Source organism: Triturus cristatus, chromosome 7 (assembly GCF_964204655.1).
Source record: "Triturus cristatus chromosome 7, aTriCri1.1, whole genome shotgun sequence".
NCBI classification, from domain to species: Eukaryota; Metazoa; Chordata; class Amphibia; order Caudata; family Salamandridae; genus Triturus; species Triturus cristatus.
In genome coordinates this window covers 755,801,735-755,814,206 of record NC_140590.1, presented here as the reverse complement: position 1 = coordinate 755,814,206, position 12,472 = coordinate 755,801,735, and the positions used below count along the sequence as shown (strand labels likewise).

The following is a 12,472-nucleotide window of genomic DNA, read 5'->3' as shown; positions in this document are numbered from 1 at the left end:
TATGAATATCAAGCATTCGCCGTTACGGGAGTATCGGCGTCAGTTGCATCGTACTCACAGTTTTGGGCGTGCTCACAGCCGTGATCCTATCGTGGCTTGGGCTTCTGTGACTGAGACGCGGAAGAGAGTTCAAAATAAAGGAAGTTGTCACACGCTACTGGAGCGACAACTAGACCGCGGATTGGCGCGGCCATCTTGGAAGTGTGGCAAAACTTTATTGAATGGGCGGTGCGGGAACAATTGCAATAATCTATCCCTAAATGGGAACGTATTAGCGTTATAAAAGGGCCTCAGGGTGGTGATTCGCCAGGGGACATTGTTTTAAAACGAATAGACCGAAAAATAGGCCAGAATGGACATACAGGCAGTGTTGGAGTACCACTGCGATAATCGATGTGGGTTACGGCTCCGGGGGGGAAAAAGAATAATTATTTTAATCAAATTGTGGGATACATCATGAGTTGTGATGGTTTGCCTTATGAGTGTGAAAAGGCATATGTCAAAGTGTGTTGTAGTTCTTCGTGTCCCATCAACTTTTAAAGCTTTAGAGCGGACCAGAAGGAAGTGTTTTCACTGAAAGTTCGCCTCGTAAGCATGACGTGGGTTAGATGTTATTGATAGTGGCCCATGGTATATCATCGTTGAGGCCAAGTGTATGACTGGAGATCCTGAAAATCCACTGTTGTTCCTTTCGGAACAAGGCCTCCTTATTAATTGCGGGAAAGGTCTGTAAAACTGTCCACGTAAGGTCGTTGGCCGTGTGGTTGTTTTCCAAAAAATGGGTGCACATTTTGGTGTTTGCTTTTTTACACCTGATATTGCTCCGGTGTTCGGAAATTCTGATCTTGACAGATCGTGTCGTCATCCCCACGTACATCAGATCACATGGGCACTGAATCAAATAGATGCAATTGCGTGTATTGCAATTAGTACGAGTCTTTTGTTGCCAAGTAAGCGATTCCGAAAGTTTGATGCTCCTACTTACTTTTGTCAGAGCACATGCCGTACATTGTCCACATGGATGATGGCCCGTGACAGGTGGTAAGCCCCACAATCGCTGGCTAGCCGGTGGCGGTGGTCTAGGTCTAGTGCTGATAAGTAGGTTTTTTATATTATCAGTCCTTTTGAAGGCAAATCGGGGCTTGGGGATTTGCCAGTCTCCTACCGACAATAAATTCCAATGTTTTTTGATAATCTTTTGGATGGAGTTAGATTCAGGTGTAAAGGTAGTTACACATGTGATTTGGTCATTTTTGATTTTTTCCGTGGAGGTCAGCAAAGCTTCCCTGTTGGTGTTGCGTGCTCTTTTGTAAGCATTTTGCGTGATGGCCCTCGGATATTCTCTTCTCTTTAGATGGCCTGTTAGGTCGTGTGCCTGTATTCTGAAATCCTCCAATGTACTGCAATTGCGCCGGAGTCTGAGGTATTGTCCATATGGCAAGTTGTTGCGTAAAGCCTTGGGATGGAAGCTACTGAAAAGTAGTGGGCTGTGACTATCAGTGGTTTTTTTGTAGGTTTTTGTATTCAGACCTGTCGGGGTTTTGGAAATGAGTAGGTCCAGAAAGGGAAGTTCATAGACTGATGAGTTGGCCGTGAAACGTAGATAAGGGTTAAGACTGTTAACCCAAGCTACGAACAGAGGGATGGAGTCCAAATCTCCTTTCCAGAAAATGAGAATATCATCAATGTACCGTCGCCAAAGGGTGACGTTCTCCTTGTAGATGTTGGTCTCAGTCAAGATGTGATTGGCTTCGAAATGGGCCATATAGAGGCATGCCAGGCTAGGAGCGAAGGTGCTCCCCATTGATGTGCCCTGGACTTGCTGGTACATGAGATCTTCGAATTGAAAGTAATTTTTTGTTAGGGCAATCTCTGCACATTCCATGATGAAAGATATGGGTGTAGGGGAGACCCATGTTTGTGCTCGGAGTACTTCTTCCACAACATCCAAGGTGGCCCTCTGCGGGATGTTAGTGTAGAGGGCCTCTACGTCCAAGGTGATGAGGGCGTCTATACTGGTACCTGTTTCATCGGACTGCTTGATGATGTTAAGGACGTCCCTTGTGTCAAGCAGAAAGGTGGGGGTCTTCTGCACCAGCGGGCGTAAAAAATTATCACAGAACCGTGAGAGAGGTTCCAAAACCGAATTGATTCCTGACACAATGGGTCTCCCAGGGGGGGTTAGACACCTTTGTGGATTTTAGGTAGTGTGTAAAAAAACTGCTCTGACCTTCCTGGTCCCGACACTGCACCTTTTTTGCTTTCGTTTGTTGCTGCTGCCAAGGCTTGTTGGTGCTCCCACCAGACACCAACGCCCTGGCTCTCGACTTCCGACATGGGACAGCCGGTAAACAGTCCCCCGTCTTAGACAGTGTCACCTGGTCCTCCCAGCTGCAGCGGCAAGGTCACCATCAACTCTCCTGCATCTTCATTCCTCAGTGGTCATTGGTCTTCCATGCCTCCTGGTCACTTCCGGGTGGCATAGACTGTCCCCACTGCTTGCAGGTACTCCTCTTCAAAAAGTCACCCTTGGATCCACAGGATTCTTTCACATTCTTCGCCAGGGGCATCTTCACTTAAGTCCTCCATTGTGGTCTACGGCGGGTTCTGATGTCATTACACACCTATGCACCCGGCTTCCCTGGATTAGGTATCCTGGTTCCTGGGGTATCTATGAGTGGGGTGACTCTCCAACCTTCCATCTTCCATGGGGTTTCTTCAGGGTCCACTGGCAAGGGTCCTTCTTGAAAACTTCAACCGCAAATTCCTAACTGACTCATATTGAGCATGTGGTTGTGCTCCTACTCTGCACACAGTCTCTGTGTGGTTTCTGGGTACTTACCTCGGTTGGTTCCTTGGGTTCCCACCTCCTAGTCAGTCAGTCAGTCAAAACCACTTTATTCGATTATTAAAAATCATAAAAGTATGCTATACAGATACAAAGATATAAAAGACAAATGATAACAAATATACATAAAAATATACAATTTCATTTATAAGGATAAAATTCAGGAATTACCATAACCATTTAGATAATCAATACAGATTCAGGAGTCAACTATTAGAGGGGATCAACATCATGGACAATTCTTAGTCTGACCCTCCTCTCTCTGACAGCTGCTACTAAAAAACTGGCAACACAGAACATAATTAATGGAGACTCTAACAAGTTTAGAAAACATAGAGCTGGCTTACACTGGCTAAAATTCATACTTTTTAAGAGAGGAATAATAAACCTTTTCCTGGCATGTTTAAAAAATGTGCAGAAAAACAAGAAGTGCGTGATGTCTTGAGGGGAGAAGTCGTCGCACTTGCAAGGTGCAACGTCTTCTAATCTTCTCCAACCCTCCACGTCCCAGAGAACCATATGTAATTGGTTGAACCGTAATTTGGTTAACAACCATCTGTGGAAAGAGTTAGAGACTATTGTTAGATAGGGTGGGATCCCCGAAGACGGAGTTAGCAAAACATGCGCCCTGACCGATGGTTTACAGATTTCAAAACCCTCTCGCTCTGCCTCTTTTAGTTTCTTGAAGTTAGATTTTACCCACTCTAGATCTGCCTTACATAGGGATTCGGGGTGAGAGAAAATATCTGGTCTCCCCACGTATGCAGCTAGCGTCTCAATGTTAGACAGCCACTGGATTTTATTTCTATAATCTAAACTTAGGCAGTCCTTTAGGATTTTATGGTTGAGCGAGAGGTTCGGATTTAGCCATGTTTTTATCCATAATAATAATGGTGCTAATTTAATGATGTCTGTTATATAACCAATCCCAAGTTCCAAGTGAACTGAATAGGAAGCTGTAGATTGTGGGAGGCCAAGAAGAGAGCGCAAACATTTGTTTTCCCCCGTCTGAATCACATCATGCTTAATATAGCCCCAGATTGATGCCCCACCTCCTAGTCAATTCTGAGTGGCAAAGACTCTGTCTCCTCTGCTTGCAGGTTCTTCAATCCCAGAATGCACTCTTGGATTCCATCAGACTTCTACACTTTCTTCTTCTGAGGCATTTTCTTCCAAGTTTTCCATTCTCGTCTACGTCGGTATACGAAGTCTATTCACCCCTATGCACCTGCCTTACTTGGTGTAGGTAACCTGGTTCCCAGGGCATTCATGTGTGGGGTGGTTCTGCAGCCTTCCGTCCTCCAAGGGAATTCTTTGGGGGTCCTCTGTGAAGGGTCCATCTTCTGCAAAACTATCACCGCTACTTCCCCATTTACTTGTATTGAGTATGCGGTTCTGTTTCTACACTGAACAAGGCCTCCGTGGGGTTCCTGGGTATGTTCCTTTGGTCTCTAGCTCTGCTAAGTCTTCTTTGTCCAGTCCCGACTTTGGTCGCGGTTCCCATTCCACTTTATTAATATATGGTTTTATCTCCCCTTGGAGACCACTGGGTATTTGTGCTACTTACCTGTTCTACTATTGAAGTATTTTGTGTATTGTGATTATATCTCCAGGTAGGAGACATCCCTAAGCGTTAGTGAGTTTTTATAATAAATACATATTGCATACTACATACCACATACTACATACATAGTAACCCCACCACTATGCACCTCTTAAGAGCTGCTTATGCTAGATGCCCTCCAGAATCCTGACATGTCAGTAGAACAGGACACTGTGGCTGGGGATGCTCCAGAAGTTGGGTCAATAGGGGTTTCCCCTAGTGTCCTTATGTGGGAGGCTGGGTTAGCATGTGGTGCACTCTTATTTAAGTGAAGCACTCTGCACTAATCCAGACTACCCTTATGGTGCTTTAAGTCGTCTTAGACAACCATAGAAAGCTCGCTAAGTGGTAGCTGTGGAGAGCAGCCTTTAGGCTTAGTCCAGAAGGAGTGTTAAGCAGCTTGTTTTACCAGAACTAATCAAATAGTGCAGGGTAAACGAAAAATAACCACACAATATAGTTATAAAAATAGGATATTTAGTATACACTCTCACTAACACATTGGTATTTCTCCTACTCGGAGATATAAAAACGATACACACAATATTTCAAAAGGAAACCGGTAAGTAAGCACAAATACACAGTGGTCTCCAGGGGGAGACCAAACAATATACTAAGAAAGTAGAATGCGATCTGCAATCGAAGTCGAGACTTGGACCAGAATGTGAGAAGTTGGCCTGGTATATGCTGTCCACTAGTTATAGTGGGCACCTTGTACCAGTCCAAACAATCCTTATTGATGAATAGGTTTAAGACAACCCTTTATTGAAAGCTATCCTAGTGGTAGCTATGGAGAGCAGCCTTCAGGCTAAGTCTTGAAGGAGTGTAAAGCAGCTTGGTTTACCAGATTATAACTTCTTGAATAACTAAATGAAAGGAAAACCACACAAGGTATATATATAAAATATATGTATTTATCTCTAAACACTCTCTACTAACCTCTTTATGAAGTTAGAGAGCAAGGCACTGTGATGGTTTCCCCTCCTAGCTGATAGGGATCCCCGAACGTAGTAACGGAGGTTAGAAGACTAGACTACACATGGTCCTGGGAGGTTACAGTTTAAATCTTTATTACAAAACAAACAGTCCGACAGTCTATGTCCATAACAATCAATGCCAACAAGACGAGGGTTAACGAGGTCCTGCAACTCAGTCGTCACCTGGAAGGTCTTCTTCCTCAGGCCAGTAGTCCTCCAGTAGTCCCAACCAGGAACGGCGTCCCCAAAAGACAAAACAGAAACAACCACACCGTCACTATTCGTGCTGTATTCTACTACTTGACTAAGGTGCTCCCCATCACCAACATTCTTGAGTCACCGAGAGGTAGTGGGGGGGGGGGGGGGGGGGGGGGGTAAGTAAGGAATAAGGAAAGTGATATCTCGTGAGGGGGTTGTGACTCGGGAATTACAGGTGCCTTTTCCGTCACTTGTGCCAGAGACCCTTTAAGCCTTTCCCCGCAAACCGTCTCCAACTTTCCATAAAAGACACTTGCCTGGGGCTACGGTCCTCCAGGACCGTAGCATCGGGTATCTCGGTGTCCCGTCTCCTCTGGGGACAGCCGGATATGTGCACAGTGTTTGTTGGGGAGTCCTCCCTCTTCGGTGCTGGTCTGTTGTCCTCGGGTCTCCCACAGGTTCTCTCTGTCCTCCGGTCCGCTTCCCCGAATCCTCCGGCTCCTGCTGTGTTTCTTCCCTCCGGCCGTTCCTCCTCCTGCTCCTCGTGGTCATCCGCACACCCCATTCTACTCTGCCAGCCTCTCTTTATCTCCGCATCCTCTCTCTGTGACGTCATCCCTCCTGCGCCGGTCGTTTCTGCACCGCTCACCTCCCTGTGGATTGGTATCCACCCGGGCGCCATCTTGCATTTCTCGGTTGTCCCGGTCTCGACACAGTCCATATCACATTGCCTCTCTTCCCGGGATGGATGATCTGGCCATTCTGATGCAGGGAATCGGGAGAGGTAGTCAATGTTTCCTTGTAACTTTCCCGGCATGTGTAGACTCTGAAAGGAAAAGGGCTGTAAGGCTAAGAACCATCGTAATACTTTAGCGTTGGTGTCCTTATGGGTGGCTAGCCAAGTCAATGGAGCATAATCCGTCAACAGAAAGAAGGGGCGCCCTAATAAGTAATACTGTAATGACTCCATAGCCCATTTTATGGCGAGGCATTCTTTTTCCATAGTAGCATACCTTGTTTCTCTAGGAAACAGCTTTCGGCTCAAGAACAACACCGGCCTAAGCTAACCCTGGGAATCCGGTTGGGACAGTACTGCTCCTAGCCCTCTATCAGAGGCGTCAGTTTGTAACACAAACGACTTTCTGTAATCTGGACAGGTCAGAACTGGGGCATGACACAGCAAAGTCTTCAGTGCACCAAAACTCTCCTCCTGTGGAACAACCCAGTCTATCTTGGCTCTGGTGGGTTTGTGCCTCAGTAAATCAGTGAGAGGGCTGGCCACTTCCGACAATTAAGGGATAGATCTTCGGTAATACCCCACCAACCCCAGAAAGGCTCGCACCTCTTTCCTAGTGTTAGGTCGAGGAATGTTTTGGATAGCCTCCAACTTATTGTGTTGTGGTTTAATGGTCCCTCCCCTTATGGTGTACCCCAGATAGTTTAGCAGGTGTGTGCCTAGTGTGGATTTCTTCGGATTCATGGTAAGCCCTGCTTGTGCCAATGTATCAAAAAGGTTCTTAAGATGTTCTAAGTGGGTCTCCCAGTCCGGGCTATATACCACAATATCATCCAAATAGGCTACCGCATACTTTTGGTGTGCCCTTAGTAGGATGTCCATAAGTCTTTGAAAAGTAGCCGGAGCTCCATGGAGACCAAATGGCATCACCTTGAAATGGAACAACCCAGATGGCGTTGAAAATGCGGTCTTTTCTTGTGCTGACCGCGTCAGCGGAATCTGCCAGTAACCTTTGGTTAGGTCAATCGTGGACATGACCCGAGCCTCCCCTAGTCTCTCTATCAGTTTGTCCACTCGGGGCATAGGGTAATTGTCAAATTTGGAGTGGGCCTTCACTTGTCGGAAGTCTATGCAAAACCGGAGACTCCCATCTGGCTTGGGCACTAACACAATGGGAGAGTGCCAATTACTCTTGGAGGGTTAAATTATGCCTGCCTTGAGCATCACCTCTATTTCCTGTTCTACCACCTCCCTTCTAGCCTCCGGTATTCGATAGGGTTTCACATTCACCACCTTTCCTGGTTGGGTGATAATGTCATGAGCTACTAAGGAAGTCCGTCCAGGACTGCCTGAACATAGACCCGGGTACTGCTCTAACAGTTGCTCCAATTGTTGCTGCTGTTTTAGGGAGAGCTTGGATTCCATCAGGGGTTGTTCCCTCTTTCTCCTTCCCCCTAGGTCCATAGGTATGTCCAAGGTTTTATGGAGAGTTACGTGATTTACTGTTTGGACAGTATCCTGGCTAGTGGAGGGAGAGTTGGGCTCTTCCCATTTCTTAAGAAGATTGATATGATACGTTTGCCCTATTTTGTTAATATGAGGGAAGGCGACGCGGTAAGAGACAGGAGTCACTTTTTGAGTAATCGTATATGGCCCTTGCCACGTGGCCAACAACTTCTTGTCTGAGGAGGGTAGAAGTATTAGAACCTTGTCCCCAACAACCAGTTCTCTGATGTGACTAGTACGGTCATACTGCTCTTTCTGTCTAGCTTCAGCTTTGTTCATATTCTGGTGGATATTATCCCAGAGGGTAGATAACCAATCAATCAATCAGGGTATTTGTAAAGCGCGCTACTCACCCGTAAGGGTCTCAAGGCGCTGGGGGGGGGGGGGGGGAGGAGGGGGGGGGGGTATAGAACCGCTACTGCTCGAAGAGCCAGGTCTTGAGCTGTTTCCTGAAGGAGAGATGGTCCTGGGTCAGTCGTATGTGGGTGGGGAGGGAGTTCCATGTCTTGGCTGCCAGGTAGGAGAAGGATCTTCCTCCGGCGGTGGTTCTACGAATGCGTGGGACGGTGGCGAGGGCGAGGCTGGCAGAGCAGAGCTGGCGGGTGGGTGTGTAGAATGTGAGGTGGTTGTTGAGGTATTTGAGTCCCATGTCGTGGAGAGCCTTGTGTGCATGGGTGAGGAGTCTGAACGTGATCCTCTTGCTGACAGGGAGCCAGTGCAGGTCTCTCAGCTGGGGCGATATGTGGCTGTGGTGGGGGATGTCCAGTATGAGTCGTGCAGAGGTGTTCTGTATGCGCTGGAGTCTTTTCTGTAGTTTGGCTGTGGTTCCAGCGTAGAGGGTGTTTCCGTAGTCCAGTCAGCTGGTGACGAGGGCCTGGGTGACCGTCTTCCTGGTGTCGGCGGGGATCCACCGGCGCTGTATCAGGGTGCGGTGGCATACGGTGTCGATGGCTGCTGAAGGTCCAGGAGGATGAGGGCAGCTGTTTCCCCGTTGTTGAGCAGGGACCTGATGTCGTCGGTAGCTGCGATGAGGGCGGTCTCGGTGCTGTGGTTTGCTCGGAAACCGGACTGCGAATGGTCGAGGGATCCGTTTGTCTCGAGGAAGGTGAAGAGTTCTTTGTTGACGGTCTTCTCGATGACTTTGGCCGGAAAAGGGAGGAGCGAGATGGGGCGGAAGTTCTTAAGGTCCGTGGGGTCTGCGGTGGGTTTCTTCAGGAGGGCGCTGAGCTCGGCGTGTTTCCAGCTCTCCGGGAAGGTGGCGGAAGCGAAGGAGCTGTTAATGATGTCCCGGAGTTGGGGTGCGATGATGGAGTCGGCTTTGTTCAAGATGTGGTGTGGGCAGGGGTCGGTAGGGGAGCCGGAGTGGATGGTGTTCATCGTGCGGGTGGTGTCTTCAATGCTGACCGAGGTCCAGGTGCAGAGGGTGGTGGTGGGGGGGGCTGGATCGGTGGTTGGATGCGTGGTCTGTGTGCTGAAGCTGTTGTGTATGTCGGCGATCTTGCGGTGAAAGAACGAGGCGAGTGAGTCGCAGAGGTCTTGCGAGGGTATGATGTTGTTGTTGCAGGCGCTGGGGCTGGAGAGCTCTTTAACGATGCTGAAGAGTTCCTTGCTGTTGTGGGAGTTGTTGTCCAGTCGTTCTTTGAATGTGGTCCTTTTGGTGGTGCGGATCAGCTGGTGGTGTTAGCGGGTGGCGTTCTTGAGGGCTGTCATGTTTTCTGTTGTCTGGTCGTGGCGCCAGGCTTTCTCGAGGGTGCGGCAGGTTTTCTTGGAGTTTTTGAGGTTGTTGGTGAACCAAGAGGCTTTCTTGCTGCCGTGTCTGCTGGGGGGGTTCTTCAGTGGTGCGAGGTCATCGGCGCAGTTGGTGAGCCACTGTGTGAGGTTGCGGGCTGCTTCGTTGGGGTCCGTCGTGTTGGTGGGAGGGTTCTGGCTGAGGGAGGTGGTGAGCTGGTCGGCGGAGATCTTGCTCCAGCTTCTGCGGGGAACCTGTTGCGGGTGGTGGTGGGTCATGGTTCTCCTGAAGTTGAAGTGGACGCAGCTGTGATCTGTCCAGTGTAGTCCAGTGGAGTGGCTGAAGGAGATGTGCTTGCTGGCGGAGAAGATGGGGTCAAGCGTGTGGCCGGCGTAGTGGGTGGGGGTGTTCACCAGTTGCTTGAGTCCGAGGTTGGCGAGGTTGTCCAGCAGGGCGGCGGTGTTGCTGTCATTGTTGTTCTCCAAGTGGAAGTTGAGGTCTCCTAGGAGAATGTAGTCTGAGGAGGATAGGGCGTGCGGGCTGACGAAGTCTGCGATGGCTGCGCTGAATTGTGTGCGTGGTCCTGGGGGTCTGTAGATGAGGGTGCCTCTGAGGGTGGTCTTGGGATCGGTATGTATCTGGAAGTGAAGGTGCTCGGCGGCGGTGAGGGTGTCGTCGGAGTTGGTCGTGATGCGGATGGTGTTTCTGTGGACGATGGCGATGCCTCCTCCGGTTTGGTTGACGCGGTCCTTCTGGGCGATCTTGTAGCCATCCGGGATGGCTATGGCGATGTCGGGGGCTGAGGAGGCGTTCATCCAGGTTTCTGGTGATGTTGTGTCGAGGAGGTTCCAGAGTTCGCCGGCGTGCCTGTGGACGGAGCGGGTGTTGAGCAGGATGCACTTGAGGTGATCGTTGCTGGTGCCTGGCTTGGCGGGTGCGGTGCAGGTTCGGAGGCAGGTGAATCTGCAGGCTTGGCATGTGAAGGGTCCGTGGGTGCGTTTCGGGGTGGCTCGGTAGCAGGTGGGGTTCCGGCCGGCGTTGAGTGCGTGGAGGGTGGTGGCGTCGTAAATCCGTTGGGTGGGCTGGCATCGTCGGGGGCCAGGGGTCCAGGCGCTGGGCGCGGTCCAGGCGCGGACGGACGTAGACGGGCTTGCCTTTGGCGCGCCATCGGCGCACAATCGGCGCGCCCCCTGCGCGGACGCGCGGTCCCCGCCATATATGGCCAAGTGGGAAGGAGGAGCAGCTGGGAGGCGGGAGCGGGGCGGCGAATGGGGATCGGGACTAAGGAAGGGGGTGGCCCGCAGGGGAGCAGCGGGGGGGAGACAAGGGCGGGAAAAATCACCTTTAGTGTCTGCATGTACCCTAGGAGAGGTTTTCCCTCATCTTCCTCTTCTGTCCATTGTTCGGCGGCCATTTCCAACAGGGTACGGGGTTTCCTTCCGAACAGGACCCCCAAAAGGACAAAACCCCGTGGATTTTTGCTCATGTGTTCAAATGTCAAATAGTACCAGAGGCAAATTCCGGTCCCAATCATTCCCTGTGTCCCCTGTCAATTTCTTTAGAATGGTTTTGATGGTATTATTGTACCTTTCCACCAGACCGTCTGTCTGGGGGTGGTACACAGCCGTTCAAATTTGGTGTACTCCTAGAAGTTTACAGAACTCCTTCAAAAGCTTAGCCATGAAAGGAGTTCCCTGGTCAGTCAGGAGTTCCAATGGGAAACCTACCCTAGAGAAAAAAGACACAATTGCCTGGGCTACTGCTACTGTGGTCATACTAGTGAGGGGTATAGCCTCGGGGTATCGGGTAGCATAGTTCACTAAGACCAATATGTATTGATGCCCCAGGGCTGACGGTAGTAATGGCCCTACGAGATCCATTCCTATGCGTTGAAACGGAACATCAATAATCGGTAGGGGTTGTAGTGGTACCTTTTTATCTTTTGAGAGGTTGACCAAGTGACATGTGGGACAAGTGGCACAGAACCTGGTAGTCTCTCGATACACCCCCGGCCAATTGAACCTTTCCAATAGGTACTTCAATGTCAGTTTCTGTCCATAATGACCTACTCCTGCTTGATTGTGGGCTAACTGTAATGCTTGTTCCCTGAAAGCTATTGGTATTAGTAACTGTTCCGTCTTACCACACGGCCCTCCACTTGCTCTATACAATAGTCCCTTTTTAATTAAAAAATAGGATCCTAGATGATGATCTTGACCCGTTTTCTGTACATGCTCCAGAACACCCACCTCCCCTTCGCCAGATCTTGGTTCCGGGATATGGACGGCATGGCCACCAAATTCTTTTGGGGAGGACAGAGGTCCAGGCTGGCCCTGGCCCATTGCTGAATCCCACCATTTGACGGAGGCCTCGTAATGACGAACCTCTACCTCTACTACCTAGCGACTCGTCTCCTCACGATTCACGATTGGTTCAATGGCGACTGGTCCGACCCGGCGTATCGCTTGGAACTTCATCTCTTGGGCTTCTCCTCTATCCAGGGGATGCTTTATGGGACCGCAATCCCCCGAGCTCATCCTGAGGTCACGCGCGGCTTATTCCTGGCTTGGCATGCCTCACTTCGTCATACTCAATGGACAGACAGGCTGACCCGCTACACTCCCTTGTGGTGTGGCATGAGACTTCGTGAAGTCGCTTCCCTGCCGGGGTTCCGGCAGTGGCATCTCATCGGGATAACCTTGCTGGGTGACGTCTGGAGCGGTACCCACATCCGATCCTTTCAGGACTTACAGGCCAGGCACTCCCTCCATCCCTCTCAATTCTTTTGGTACTTGCAGCTGTACCATGCCCTTCACTCCCACATTGCAGATGGCACGTCCCTGCCCGAATATAGCCCATCCGAGGCACAGGTACT

The 12,472-nt window shown here is 49.9% G+C and overlaps 1 protein-coding gene across 2 annotated transcripts in view; it reads right to left on the bottom strand.

Annotated features, from left to right (window-relative positions):
• Positions 1-12,472, bottom strand: part of DNAH17 (dynein axonemal heavy chain 17) — a 14,992,541-nt gene that overhangs the window by 1,805,079 nt on the left and 13,174,990 nt on the right. The gene's annotated exons all lie outside the window — the stretch shown is intronic.